The following is a 14,465-nucleotide window of genomic DNA, read 5'->3' as shown; positions in this document are numbered from 1 at the left end:
TAAAGTGCAGTTGTGACTATTACATTATTTGAAATGACAAAAAATAATTACTCAGTCTATACAATAACCATATAGTGATTTAACTAATGTTGTTTCGTTGGTTGGATGGTTTGGATTTTTCATTTTGCCTTTCGGTCTTACCTTTTTTTCTTTGTTTGTTTCTTGGTTTGTTTGTGTTGAAAAACTTCCCTTGCCTTACAAGCATCGCAATAATATGTCCTCATCTTGGAGCACTACACTACCTATCTTGTAAAAATACTCTCCACCAGTATAAATAAAGGCTTTATACATGTCACTCCTTATTAATATCACAGCATTAGAAACCAGATACAAAAGGGAGGAGGGCAAAATAGTTGTTGCTTTATTTAGAAACAAAGTATGTGGGGAAAAAAAAATGTCTCACTAGTTACAAAGCACATGGCGATGTCACTTTCCACAAAGATTTTGATGCAAGGAATATAACAGTCTGTATCAGTTAATTTTTGTAACACTTAACACTAACTGGAGCAGAAGGAAAATACAGTATGTTCCATTACTGCCGTTGTTTATGGCTAAATATAGGAATCCTATAGAGCCTGTAGGTAAATTCTTGTTATCTAAGGGATCAGTCAAGTCTACACAGGAAGACAAGGCCATCATACACTGTTAAGATGCCTAATGTTTGTTCAAGAATGTTTAGAAACATATGACCTGAGTTCACTCTTAAAATAAGTTGTTCTCTTCAATGTGTTCACAGCCAAACCACTGCCTGCATCTCAGCTGTATGACAAAAGGCTTTATATCAGAATGGTACCTGTATGCACACCATACCCTCACACATCCTCCTTAACTTTAAAGTGAAATCTGATTATTCAGGGAGGAAAGAGTTGCAGTGAAATCCAGTGTTTTTCACACCCTGAAAGAGTGGTTATTGCAGTTGCAGTACCAGTCAGCTGCCTTGCCAAAGAAACAGTGATACAAGGCCCCTGTGCAATGAATTGTTGTGCATATAATTTTGTGTAACATGGCATGATTTCTTAGGGGAGAGTTTTTTTACTGATTTTAAATATAAGCACCTGCTGACATATCATGATGTTGACAAGACAGAAATGCCTGTACTCAGACTGTATACATGCAAAATAGTGCATATTAATGTGCAAATGGACAATTGTTTTTGCATAACAAATATAATTTTCAAAAGTTTTTTGCTTGCTTGTTTCACCTTTCCAGATTTATCACAGCATGATTTTTAACACAAATTTTGAAATAACTTAATAGAAGCTCATAGGAAAATTACAATAGCAGCTACTGATTCTTTGAATCTGGTTGAAATATTGAGCTGAAAACCTCGTATTAACAGTTCATAGAGTGTACATCTGAGGATTTAAAAGTCCCAAGTGAAAATATTTTACATTCTTCAGAAGAATAATGGACATTAAAAAATTCTTGTTCCTTGATACAAAAGACTGAATTGTCCAGGCTCAATTTCCCCTAGCTGTGTATGCTCTTTGTGAGTGGTGATGGATTCAGCCTTTCATTGATGTGGATGCAGGGAATGCTCACATTACCCTGCCACAAATGTGTTGCATCCTTATGCCTTGTAAAGGGGAGAATGTGGTAACTGAAGCTCCCACAAATTAAAAAGCTGGCTGCAGTGCAATTCACTATTTATGCACTTCAGTTTCATCTGTTGTGCTGAGATCCTACTGTGTATATTGATTTCTACTACAGGTATTTTAGAGATGTTTTTTATGCCAGTGTTTTAGGAAAGATACTGAGAAAAAATGGTGTCCCAATGCCTCCCCACACTGAAGCAATATATTGGATCAATCCTTTCTCTTGTCCAAGGAGGCTCAAATGCATCTTTACTATGTGTTACACGTGCACTAGAAGTGTAGCTGCTTTTTAGATGATTAACATCTCTTAATTTACCAATTTAGAGAGAGAAAAGAATGATAATATATTAAAAACCTAGCTATAGGAGCAAGAAGAAAAGGTTCTATTTTTATCTCATCCTGTTAGCTTAAACTTTTCTCTTCCGTCTCTACAATGTAAGCAGTAGTTTAAATTTATAAGGGCTAATAACGTAAAGGTTAAAGCATGAGAGGTGTTGTTTTTTTCAGTCTTTATACAGATGGTGCTATGAAAATAGTTTGTCAAGTTAGTTTCATTATGAATTAGCACTTTTCAGACTATTTCCTTTTATCCATAGATTTAACAAACTTTTTTTCCTCTGCTTTTACAGGGAGTAATGGAAAACCAAGAAAATCTTATTTTTGTCCTAACTTCTCCAGGTAGGTGAAATTCATTTAAGAAAAAAATTCTCTAGGGATTGTAGTAAAATGGGGGTCATATTTTACACTGCTTCATTGTTTTTGCATATAAGAGTTACACAAAGGGAAGGAACACGGAGTTGTGTGAAAACACTGACACATATAAACACCATATGTCTAGAACAGAATAACTGCCTAGGATCACAGCATGGAGAAAGGAGCCTCCAGAGAATCATTCATCTCTCTTCGATAAAATCGTTGCCTGAGACATGCAGAGTTAGTTGTCTCCTGTTTATCAGAGAAAGCATGAATGATCATCTTGAAAAGTACACTTAATGCTTAGTTGATAAAATTAGTTACTTCAGGATAATGAAATGAGTTTTCTTTTGATCTAATCACTTTAATATTTACACAGATGACATGAATATAAAGCTTTGTACCACTGAATAAAAAAAAATAATAAACATCACTGTAGCTTCTGAATAACTTCAAGGCAAAATTTTTCATTTTCTCTTACTGTACAACAAAATGTAGTATACATCGTGTCAGGAGTTTCACAGAAAATTTTGAATGTCAAATGGTTAGAGCTTAATGTTTAGAGCAAGAGGAAAATTTAATCTCAAATCAGAGTTAGAGTTCAGTTTTTTCTGTAAACCTACAAAAAATTATAGGGTCAAAATGACTAAAGTTTATGATGTGAAAATTGATGTAAATCTTTTGCTGTTATTCTGCCTGTAATACTTTTTTGTCAGCTTGTTCCACATTTCTTCAGCTTGTCTTTAAGTTCTTGGCTGCATTAGAAATTAGGTCCCATATGGTTCTGGAAATAACCCAACACTAACATCACAGCAGTTAATACTAATCTGGAAATTCAATCCCACGCCACATCCAAAATATGAAAGCATTCAGATTCCAAGTACTTTTTTGGCTAGCCTTCAGTTAACATCAAAGTTCTAAATGTAACGTATGTTACAGCAGGAAACCAATGCAGAGGGGAGAGGGTGAGTAGGCAGCATTCCACTCTATATGGCCAGGAATAGATCTGCTGTTGTTAGCAGATCTGCTGTTAAATGCAGCACAAACACTGTAAATGTAACAGCATTGTACTAACTGCAAAAATATCACATCAGGGTGATAGTGATGCAGTCTCCTCTGTTATATGCAGATGCAGCGTTAAAATGGGAGAGATCAGCCATCATATCCATGCATTTTTTGCTGTGAAAACATGTAGGATATTTTTACAGTTGTCTGGATTCCCTCTTTTCCTTCAGGCGTCTCTCCTCAGGCAGCCTTCCAAATACAAAGCCATCATACAAGCAAATAAATATATAAAATAATTGAATGAGCACCGCACGTACAAAACATAGGAACTTTAAAGGAACAGGCTAGAGATTTGGTTTTCTGCTTGAAAGATAACAGAGAATAAAAACATAACAGCTAATCTCTAATAATCACTGAGGATGTTCAAAACTGAATTTTTATTGCTTTTTTTTTTAATGTATATAAAATAACATATAATTACCTTTAATTTTGTGGACTTGACATTATTTGCTTGTTCTTTTTTCTTTGGTGATATATCATTCAGGATTGAGCAATTCTAATCTATATTTTTACAGACATATGAAGTGAAATAGTTCCACAAAGTTTCCTGAAATAAAATGTGTGTAAGTGAAACAACACCCATCAGGGAGTATTGTGGAAGCATGATAGTATTGGTCAAATGATTTGGCATTTGGCATTTGGCATTTGGTCTTGTTGAATCTCGTCCCATTGGCTTCAGCCCAGCTATCCAGCCTGTCCAGATCCTTCTGTAGGGCCTCGCTACCCCCAGGCAGATTGACACTTCCAACCAACTTGGTGTCATCTGCAAACTTACTGACAGTGCACTCAATGCACTCATCCAGGTCGTCAATAAAGATATTGAAGAGGACAGGCCCCAGCACTGACCCCTGGGGAACATCACTCGTGACCAGTCGCCAGCTGGATTTAATTCCATTCACCACCACTCTCTGGGTAAGGAGAGTTCCTTACCCAGTCAAGAGTATACCTGTCCAAGCCATGGGCTGCCAGCTTCTGCAGGAGAATACTGTGAGAAACAGTATCAAAGGCTTTGCTGAAGTCTAGGTAGACTACATCAACAGCCTTTCCCAAATGCCAGGTCCTGCACTTTGGCCACAATAACCCCGTGTAGTGCTATAGGCTTGGGGATGAGTGGCTGGATGAATATGAAGAGGAAAGGGACCTGGGGGTATTGATTGATGCTCGGCTGAATGTAAGCCAGCACAGTGCCCAGGTGGCCAAGAAGGCCAATGGCATCCTGGCTTGCATCAGAAACAGTGTCATTAGCAGGAACAGGGAAGTAATTTTCCCCTTGTACTTAAGCCGCATGTGAGGCCGCATGTGAGGCTGCATCTCGAGTACTGTGTTCAGTTCTGGGCCCCTCACTGCAAGAAAGACATTGAGGCCCTGGAAAATGTCCAGAGAAAGGCAACAAAACCGGTGAGGGATCTGGAGCACAAGTCTTATAGGAGCAGCTGAGCGAGCTGGGATTGTTTAGTCTGGATAAGAGAAGGCTCAGAGAAGACCTTATTGCGCTCTACAACTTCCTGAAGGGAGGTTGTGATGAGGAGAGGTTTGGCCTCTTCTCTGGCAACAAGCAGGACCCGAGGAATTGGCCGTAGGTTGTACCAGAGGAGGTTATGGTTAGACATAAGCAAAAACTTTTTCTGTCGGAGAGTGGTTAGAATGGCCTGCCCAGGAAGGTGGTGGAATCACTGTCCCTGGCAGTGGTCAAGAGGCATCTGGATGAGGAGCTATGGTTTAGAGGCTTGTGGTAGCAATGGTGATGGGAGGATGGTTGGACTAGATTATCTTGGAGGCAGTTTCCAACCTTGCAGTTCTATGATTCTATGATTCCCTCAGCACTTTCAGGTGAATCTCATCCAGCCCCATGGACTTGTGGCAGTCTAGTTGGAGTAGTAGGTCTCTGACTGCGTCCTCCTGAATCGTGGGGGGGTTTGTCTGCTCCCCAGCCAAGACTACCAGGTCCAGAGGGTGGAGTACCCTGAGGATAACTGGTCTGACTTTTAAAGATAGATGTAAAGTAGGCATTCAGAACCTCTGCCTTTTCCTTGTCCTCAGTGGTCACATTCCCAGCCTCATTCAGTGAAGAGTAGAGATTAGAATTCAATCACAGAATCATTGAAATCATAGAATCATAGAATGGCTTGGGTTAGAAGGGAACTTAAGAATCATCTAGTTCCAATTTTCTTGCCATGGGGCAGAGTTGCCAATCTCTAAATCAAGCACTGGATTAGGCTGCTTAGGATCCATCCAACCTGGTCTTGAACACCTCCTTCTTTATTGGAGGCTCTGGTCCTCTAATAATCTTCATGGACCTCCTTTGGACCCTCCCCAACAGCTTCACTTGTGCTGGTGGCCCCAGACCTGGATTCTGTACTCCAGATGGGGCCTCATGAGGGCAGAGTAGAGGGCAACAATCATCTCCCATGTCCTGCTGGTCATTCTTCTCTTAATGTAGCCTCGAATACAGTTAGTCTTCTGGGCTGTAAACGCAAGGCCTTCCTGGTTGAGGCAAAAAGAAAAGACAGTGAGAATTCAGTACTTGAGTACTGGCAGACGTTGTCTGTTTCACAACAAATACTGACATGTGCCTTGAAGGACAAAAGTTCATGAAAAAATGGAAGACGTATGCAGAAGGAGAGAAGACAGAGTCAGCAATTTTGAGGCATTAATACGCATCAGAGGATTACACAAGTAGTGCTACTTCAGAAACATATGTAGACCCAAGACTCGAGGTGGAATGTTGTGCAGTGGCAGTACTTCAGGCAAAATACAAAAGAGAGACACATTTCTTGAAGAGTGTAATCAACAAGTTGTGATTTTCTGACCTTTTTCAGTGGAAAAGTGCCATATTACTCTTGTGTGAAAGGAAACTAGGCAGAGCACATTATCCTATCTTCAGTGAAACACTGAAGGGGATTGAGCCCAAGAGAATGTAATACCTCCTGAAATTGACAGATGCACATGAAATGATCCTATGATTCTATGAAAAGTAGTGACTTATTGGGAAACTTGTTCACTGTAGTGTGATCTAAGAGGAATTTCTCCATGCAATCTTTTTACCAGGAGACATGGGAACTTTTTCTGGTTTAACCTACATACAAAGGATGATGAAAGGAAACTTAGACATCTGCAAATGCCAACAAGGACTGATAACAGTCTGCACTTATTTTCTGGATGTGCTTTTTAGGTCATCTGTGGGAAACATTTTGTTACATAAATTGAGCTTATTTTTCTATAGGAGTCTGAAACAGCCACCATCAACTCTGCAAGCTTATGGGACAGGATTGTCATGCAGTGAGGGAAATTGTTGAAGCAAACACAACCCCTTAGCAATTCTGCTCTCTGAGTTTGCCTTCAGGACTGCCTTGGATGAGTGCTCAAAGATTATATAACCCAGAAGCAGCTCTTTAGGCTGGATTTTGAGCCTGCAATATTTGCTATATCTTGCTCAAAGTAAAAAAAGATGTGCTCAATTAGAGTTATTTAAATACTGTTGTCACTAATGCAGCTTCTTCCATATGTCAGACATCGTCAACATTCTACATTTTCCTTATAAAAACAGTAAGCAGTAATTAATTTTTGTGGCTCTATTTCTACTTAGAAAAGGCTAAATAGTTGGCAAACCTCCTAAAGTAGGATTGGACTGCAGACCAGCTCAGACAATGCTTCCAGGCATTGGAGATGTACTGCAGAATCAGTTTAATAAAGTTTGACTAGATTACTTTCTCTGGTCAATTTGAAGCACACTGGCCACAGGATAAATCATCTTTTTATCTCACTGCACTGCTCTTTTTCTTTGCTGAATCATATTTTAAAAACATTGAACATATTTTCTAAACATCTATGTATTTATAGATGCAAAGAAGCATAACCTTTTGAATTCCCTGTTGCCCTAGTGTAGTTTGATATTATAACTCAGTGTAAAAGATCCACCCATTCTCTGAGATGTCTGTGATCAATTGCTTACTTTCTTAATACATTTCCCTTTTTCCCCTACATAGATGTCCTAGTGTCAAAAGAAAACAATCTTTCATTTCTTATCCTGGTCTATTAAGTGTATGGGGACTGTTGAATCACGGCCTGAATCTCTGATTAATCACCTGAGGTGAGCAATGAGTCAGCCACAGGAGCACAGGTGAAGGCAATTCACTTGTGTTGCAGGAAGGGGTGGAGCCTGGCTCCACCTCTCCTAGACATATTTAAGAGCTGACCACCAGTGAGGAAGGATCCCTTCTGAGGATCTACTCCACTGGTGTTTCCTATGTGAGCCCAGGTTATGGGTACCTATCATTTCTTTTTCCTGTTTTTGGTGTAATAGCATCATAGCTAAGCTCTCTGTTATACCTTAATATCTGTATATTTGTTAATTGTTCACTGCTATACCATAACATTGGTATATTCATTAATTGTACAGGTAAGATAATAGTCTATGTAATGAAAAATGATAAAGTTAGATGCTTCCAGCAAATTGTTAATTTAGGAAGAGTGCAAATCCAGGGGGTATCCCTTTATGAGAACAGAGCTGAGAGAGCTGGGGCTGTCCAGCCTGGAGAAGAGAAGGCTCAAGGGAGACATGATAATGACCTTTCATTATCCAAAAGGAGCTATGAGAAGGAAGGAGATACCCTCTTTATAGGGCCTTTTCTGATAGGACAAGGAGAAATAACTTCAAACTAAAAGAGACAAGATTTATATTAAGTATAAGAAAAAAGTTTTTTTTTTTATTAATGATAGGGCAGTCAATCACTGGAACAGGTTGCCCAGAAAGGTGGTGGACTCCCAGTCCCTGGAAACATTTAAGATCAGGCTGGAACAAATTTAAGCAACCTGATCTAGCTGTGGATGTACTCGTTAATTATAGGGCAGTATTATTACTCAATTCCTTCTGACTAATGTATTTAAAAACACATGTATAATGTGTATGTGACTTAGATTTTTAAAATAAGACTGAATAAGGTACTCTCAAAAAATGTAAATATGCCTTTATTCATCTCTGAAATTCTTGAATAGGGTCTGTTAAATAAAATCTTAAAATCTTTAATGAGAAAGAAGATAAATTCTATCAGTAGAGTAGTCTAATCTTAAAAGATTATATCTTCCACAGTTATCTTAAAGGTGCAGGTTGTGCAGCTTCATAATTGCTTGAGAAAAGCCATTGCATGGCCTTGGAAGTGGCACTATCTCCACAGTAATATCACCTTCCTAATAAAGCCAATGCTGAAAGGATCTAAGATCACTATTCATTTTAAATAGATTAACTCTGAGCATATTATCCCAATCTATTTTATATGAACAATAAGGATCTCTGGCAAGTTCAGTCTATTGAGGAAACCCTCAAAAATTGAATGCTGATACACTTAGGAACCTGAATCGCTGGAATTTGTCTGTTTTCTAGTAAAATATCACTAGATGCTGTTAAAATTCTTTTAGACTTTACAAACAAACTCACTCAGTGTTAAAATAAACTGGTTAGGAGCCAGAAGAGATGAGACAGGATTATTTAAATCTAATATGTGTTAGAATACAGCTTAAGTCCTCTGACCCTAATCACTTTCCACCGAGGTACATCAAATTAGGATCCTGGGACAATTTGCGTAGGAGTCTGAGTAAATGCACTAGCCTTGCCCTTTGGAAGAATTCATGCCCTTTAGTAACAAGTGAAAAATCATGGATAACCTCATTGTGGTTCCAGAGGCTACCTATATGTATTAGATCTACAAATTATGCTGTTTCTAAGACTTATTTACAAATGCAGGGAACAATGGGAAGTACTTTTTATCAACCTTTAATGCCATTCTCCTTCTGTGGTAACCCCAAAAACTCACTTTGTATAACAATAACTACTTTAAAGTTAATAAGTGTTCATTTTCTCTATGAATTACCTCAGATTTCTGTTTACATTTAAAAATATCTTTCTCAGCTATTGTGCTAGAAAAAGCAGAGGTGGAATGGGTAACCTCATCCTGTCTGCAACTCTGTGCATTGTTAAAGAAATTTCAATCAAGCTTGTGAATTGATCATAGTAATGACATTACCTTAATGGGGGCGTTGAAATACTCTAGAGAGCAGTGACATGGCAATACACAGAATTCCTTTGGACCTCTCCCATTGCCTCTGTTCTGTGAATAACTGAGATACCTGGAAGTAACTAGAAGTCACCAGTACTGACCCCTGGGGTGGTTTATTTGGCATGGATTCACTTTTTCCTGTATCTCTGAGCATGATGGGTGTTATTAGTTGATCTAGGTGTAAAAGAGCATCTATGTGGATTCTTTTCACTTTAGTTTACCTTGTTGTCCAGGTTTTCGTGGTTCTTTTATTTCCTCTTCAAGTATTCAGAATAAGCCATTTTTCAAAGCAAACCTGTATAAAGTTTCTCTTAAAAAGCAACATATTTCTGATCGTTTCTGCCTTTGGCTACATCCTTCTCTCCAAACTGCATATATTTTCATGATTCTCAGAAGACCAGCACTAGGTGTGATTGCAATGAGTTTATTATGTATAATCATACAGAAATCAATAGCAAGTAGATGCAAATGAAGGGTTTTCAACATATTAGCTTGTTTATAAGAGACTGTCATATAAAACTAATCAGTTAAGTATGCATTTAGATATGCAGGGATAGATTCTCAAGTACCTGCTATCTGCTTTTTGTCCTCCACACTTAGTAAAAATGACTGGAAGTTAGGTGGTAGATTACAGCATATAGTAAATTATTAAATGCAGATGTGGCCATTCTGCATGATAGGAGAGATGTAGCTAACTTGTGCATAGTTAATACCCCGTGAAGCAGATTGGAGATACAAAAATGAAAGAGGTACTAGCTGTATATAGTATATACTGATTAAAAAGTGATTGTTTCAAACAAATAGAGTAGTGTAGGGAGACTTGTCATTTATTTTTGTATTGATAAAAATAATTCAAGTTATTAATCAATGTAATGAAATAAACAGTATGTTCTTAGAAGACTAATATGTACATGAAATTTTGTTGTGGTTCTATTTAAAACATGAACCAGCCAAATATTTATGTAGCCTTTGATTATTTCTGAATTAGGTCAAATTGTTCATTGCTGATTTTTTTTAAAGGCAAACAAACTCCTCAGCTGTGGCAGATTATTTGGTGTATTTTCTAAGTTAACATTTCTATGTTATTTTGTCCAAGTGAAGTCTCTCACAGAGTAATAGAATACTGTGAGTGTCCTCTACTTAAAGCAAAAAGCCAAGAAACTCCTGGGTTTTCACCACAACTGAAACAGTCTAAAAGATCACTTGAGATATATATAACTACAGTGATGTCATTTATTCTTTTGAGTGAAAAGTACTGTTTCTACAGAGGAAGCAAACTCCATCAGTTTATATTTTAAGGACATTAAAAAAATTGCTCCCCATTCACTATCCTCACAAAATTCTTCCATTTCTCAGTAATCAAAGTAACACATTTCACATTGATATAAATGATATAGTAGCAGTGAATAAATCATTTGGCTATAAAGTCACATTCGAACTTTTATTTGTAGTCTCACAATAGATGAAAATGTTTAATCTGTATCTTCTATTCTTCAGCAGTTCTAGCTAGACCTAGCTGAGCCTATGACCTTAAACTGGCCCTACATACAGAATTATATTAGCTTTGGGACTTAGACAGGGATGTCAGTCCCTACCAGAATCAGTGATTCAGATTAGTTACGGTGAATGTAAATATTGTCAAACACTTTTTCCAGAGGTCTGTCTCACCGAAATATAGCTTGTACTTTTCTGAAAGCAAGCCATCTTTTGCAGACAACTAAACAAGACTTTAGTTTAAAAACTTGTATATAACCATGCCTAAGCTGCTGAAGTTTCCACTGTATTTTCTGCCAAAGTTATCTCCTGTCATTCAGAGGAATTCTTATAGCAACTGCAAAAAAATACTACAAAGACTGCTGTAGTCCCTTTACAGAACTGAGCAGAGATCTTTTTAAGGACTGTGGATTTTTCTACATATCTATGTCCTATTCATCTAGATTCATATCTACACCAAATCATAAATTGTATTAAAAATATATTTTGGTTGGAAATATTTTTTACATTGTTGAAAGCTGCAACAAGGTTAATGAGGATGTTCTGGGATCTAGAATGATCAAACACAAAACACAACTTTATCAAGATTTTAGCATACCGCTTGACTGAGCTGTGAAATTAATCAAAGTTCACTATATCACCAGTAGATTAACAAAGAAGTTCTTTCCTTCTTCCTCATCTCCCTTCCAGAATTGCCAGTTATCACCAAAGCGAACACAGCTGGATGACATGCTTCAGTTTGCCAACTTTGTTGCTTCCTGTTTAAAGCTCCTCTAGAACACAGAGGAGAGAGAGTCACTCTACGTCTTGTGTGAGCTTCATAATCATTCTCAGCCTTTCTTTTTCTGGTCTCTTCTTCAAAACTTCATTTTCCTTATCACTCTTCCATTCCCTTTCCATCTTTGTGGACAGGTTTATTCCAGTGCTTTAAGTAGTTAAAGGTTTTTAAAGTGGATGTGGAAACTCCAAATCTTGGTTACACATGAATAAGCAGAACTGGGGTCCAGCATTGGAAAGCAGCCTTTGAGCTGTGCTGAAAAAATGTGTCTAAGTATATTACTCTATATTTTAAAGGTATAATTTCTTCTAATGAGTTGCGATAAAATACTTGTTGGATAAAGTAATTGTATATATTTAAGCAAAGTATAATACAACAATCTGACATAAGAAAGAAAATATAGCTTTTCCTCTGTTGATTGCTTGTATTTTCGGACTTAGTCGGTGAAATTTTCTAAATCTTCTAAATTCCCCATCTATAGTGCCATCTTGTATGAAAAAAAGGAAAACAGAGTTTTTGTTCTAGTAAATAGTCGAAAAAGTAAAATGTTCATGACTTCTCCTTAGCAGTTTGGAAAGAGGAAGAAGGAGAGAGAGAGAGAAACACTAGTTTGTTTTTTCAGGCTGCTAGAAGTCATGACCCTGCTGCTTGCAGACTGTCCCTTCTTTCAGTTAGAATGACTGGCAGTTGTAAACACATGCCCTTCCCTTTCAGAAAGCATACATGGGCACCCTGGCTAGAATTGCTTGCTGATGTTATGTAGTTCTTCTCTTCTGAGAACAAAGTACCTAAAAGTATTGACAATCCATGGAACTGGAGCATTAAATCTTTAACTCTGAATGCACTAGAGGATGTTATGTGGAATACCGATAACAGAAATCATAAAAACATGACACATATTTATTATAGTATGTACTGTAGTAGAGAAAGATGGGATGAGATTGCTTTGTTCAGCTTCTATTTTTTGCCCCTTGCACTGTTTTAGACCATATCATTAAGATTATGAACACTTCTTCTGTGTATTTTGTAGATGGTTGGTGAATAACTGTTCACTGACTGGGGACTTGCAGAAAAGCAGGCTACAGGTAGAAAGTTTGCACCTCTTTAGCCAACCACTTTCACTAATGCTTGGTATGATTAAATCCTTTTACCATAAGCTTGCTTGAGACAACCTTAAGTCTTCTTACTAATCCCTTTGACAGATTTTTTTCTTTGACTGTCTAACCAAAGAACTCAAGTGTACTGTGCCAATTAAAAAATGAGACAGGCTGAGGAAAGTAGGCTAGAAAGTCGCTGATGAAATACAGAGCCTCAAGAAACTTCCAAGTGTGATGTTTCACAGGGGCAATGGAAATGATTGTTTAAAACATAAAAATTGAGTTGGGTAATGCAGCTCCATGGTTTTTTACTCAAATGCAGCTATAGTACCATTTGCTTACAATACTCTTCCTGCATTTTGGAAGAGGACTAACTGGCTCCCAATGAACTGAATTATGCCCTCCTGTTCCAAAGTAAATTTCCACCTCTTCTTAGTTGAACCACACATCATACTTTCTGAGAAGTTTTCATTCAGAGAGCAGAGAACCATATTATTTTTAACATAGAAAATTAGCGCCATTGACAAATAAATTCCAGCACCTATTCTGGCACCATCAGAATATTAATTGCCTTTATCAAAAAATATTTTTTATTTGTAGCTACTAAGAAAAATTCAGGATACAAGAAGCAAGTAAATTATTTATGATTTATTAAGGATTTGGTTTCATCATACCTGCTAGAAAGGTAAAGAAGATAACTAAAGGAAGGCATTATTTAGAGTCACACATCGTGACCCAAGTGACAGAAATAATTGAACAAGAACAGTAAAACTTTACAACTCCAAGATGTCAATTTCTCTTTTAGAACTGAAGGTGAATAAAGCTGAGCCACAATTAGATGATACACAATCTTATAAAATTGTCAAGACAAATTCAGAAAGCCTTATTTTTACAACTGAAAAACGTATGGAAAATCTTCAAACAAAAGACAGTCTAGAATGTTGATTTCAATATTTATGAAGTCATCTTTAAAAATCTGGCAAAACACAGTGGGTTTCTGCATTCTACTTTCTCAAAAGCTAAAAATGATAGTTTTATCTACATGTAGACTAAGAAAATGAATTTGCTGATAGTGTTAAAAACTGCCAAGAATATGATGCTTTAGCAAAATAAAAAACAGTAACTCAAGCAATGAGTGACGCTTGGAAGAAGGGCGTTCTTAGCCCTACTCTAGAACCTAAGGACTCATCTGTATGTTTTTTCATCCTCTCATATCTGTTACCCCATTCTTGATTTCTTTCAGACTTCTCGCAGGTGCTTCAGCCTCTGTGTGTAAGACTGAGATCCCTTAACCTTTGTGACTCGCCTTTCTCTTCAGACTGTATCAGAAGCAATAGTGAGTACATTCAATGAATTTCATGAGGTTTTTTGGAAGGGAGATATTTAAATACATATATACATATATATCTTTATATGCCAGTTTTTCTGCAGTTCTACTGACCCTTCCTAAGGACCAGGAAGAATATAGAATTTTCTGAACACGGTACTTGAGGAAAGTTGTGATATTGTACAAGTACTATTTTAAAAAGTGGATTTTTTTAATTAAAAATGGAAAACGCTTAAGAAACTTTCTGTAGAGACTGCAATTGACATGCTGGTCAAATCTAAATGTAGAAAAGGGCAACAGTGGGCAATGAGGTTAAGTAGAGATCTAAAGATTAGTGGAAGCAATAAACAGAAGGCTTTTAAA

At 37.2% G+C, this 14,465-nt stretch overlaps 1 long non-coding RNA gene across 1 annotated transcript; it reads left to right on the top strand.

The window, feature by feature from the left end:
• The first annotated feature begins 1,639 nt into the window (after window positions 1-1,639).
• LOC109368014 (uncharacterized) lies at window positions 1,640-14,115 on the top strand. Its single transcript, XR_014883280.1, has 3 exons — window positions 1,640-1,710; window positions 2,225-2,273; window positions 14,019-14,115. It is a non-coding gene; the product is annotated as an uncharacterized LOC109368014 (long non-coding RNA).
• Window positions 14,116-14,465: the final 350 nt, after the last annotated feature.

Source organism: Meleagris gallopavo, chromosome 5 (assembly GCF_905368555.1).
Source record: "Meleagris gallopavo chromosome 5, MGAL_WU_HG_1.1, whole genome shotgun sequence".
Classification (NCBI taxonomy): domain Eukaryota; kingdom Metazoa; phylum Chordata; class Aves; order Galliformes; family Phasianidae; genus Meleagris; species Meleagris gallopavo.
Note: the sequence above shows the minus strand (reverse complement) of the source record. Positions and strands in the feature narration are given on the sequence as shown.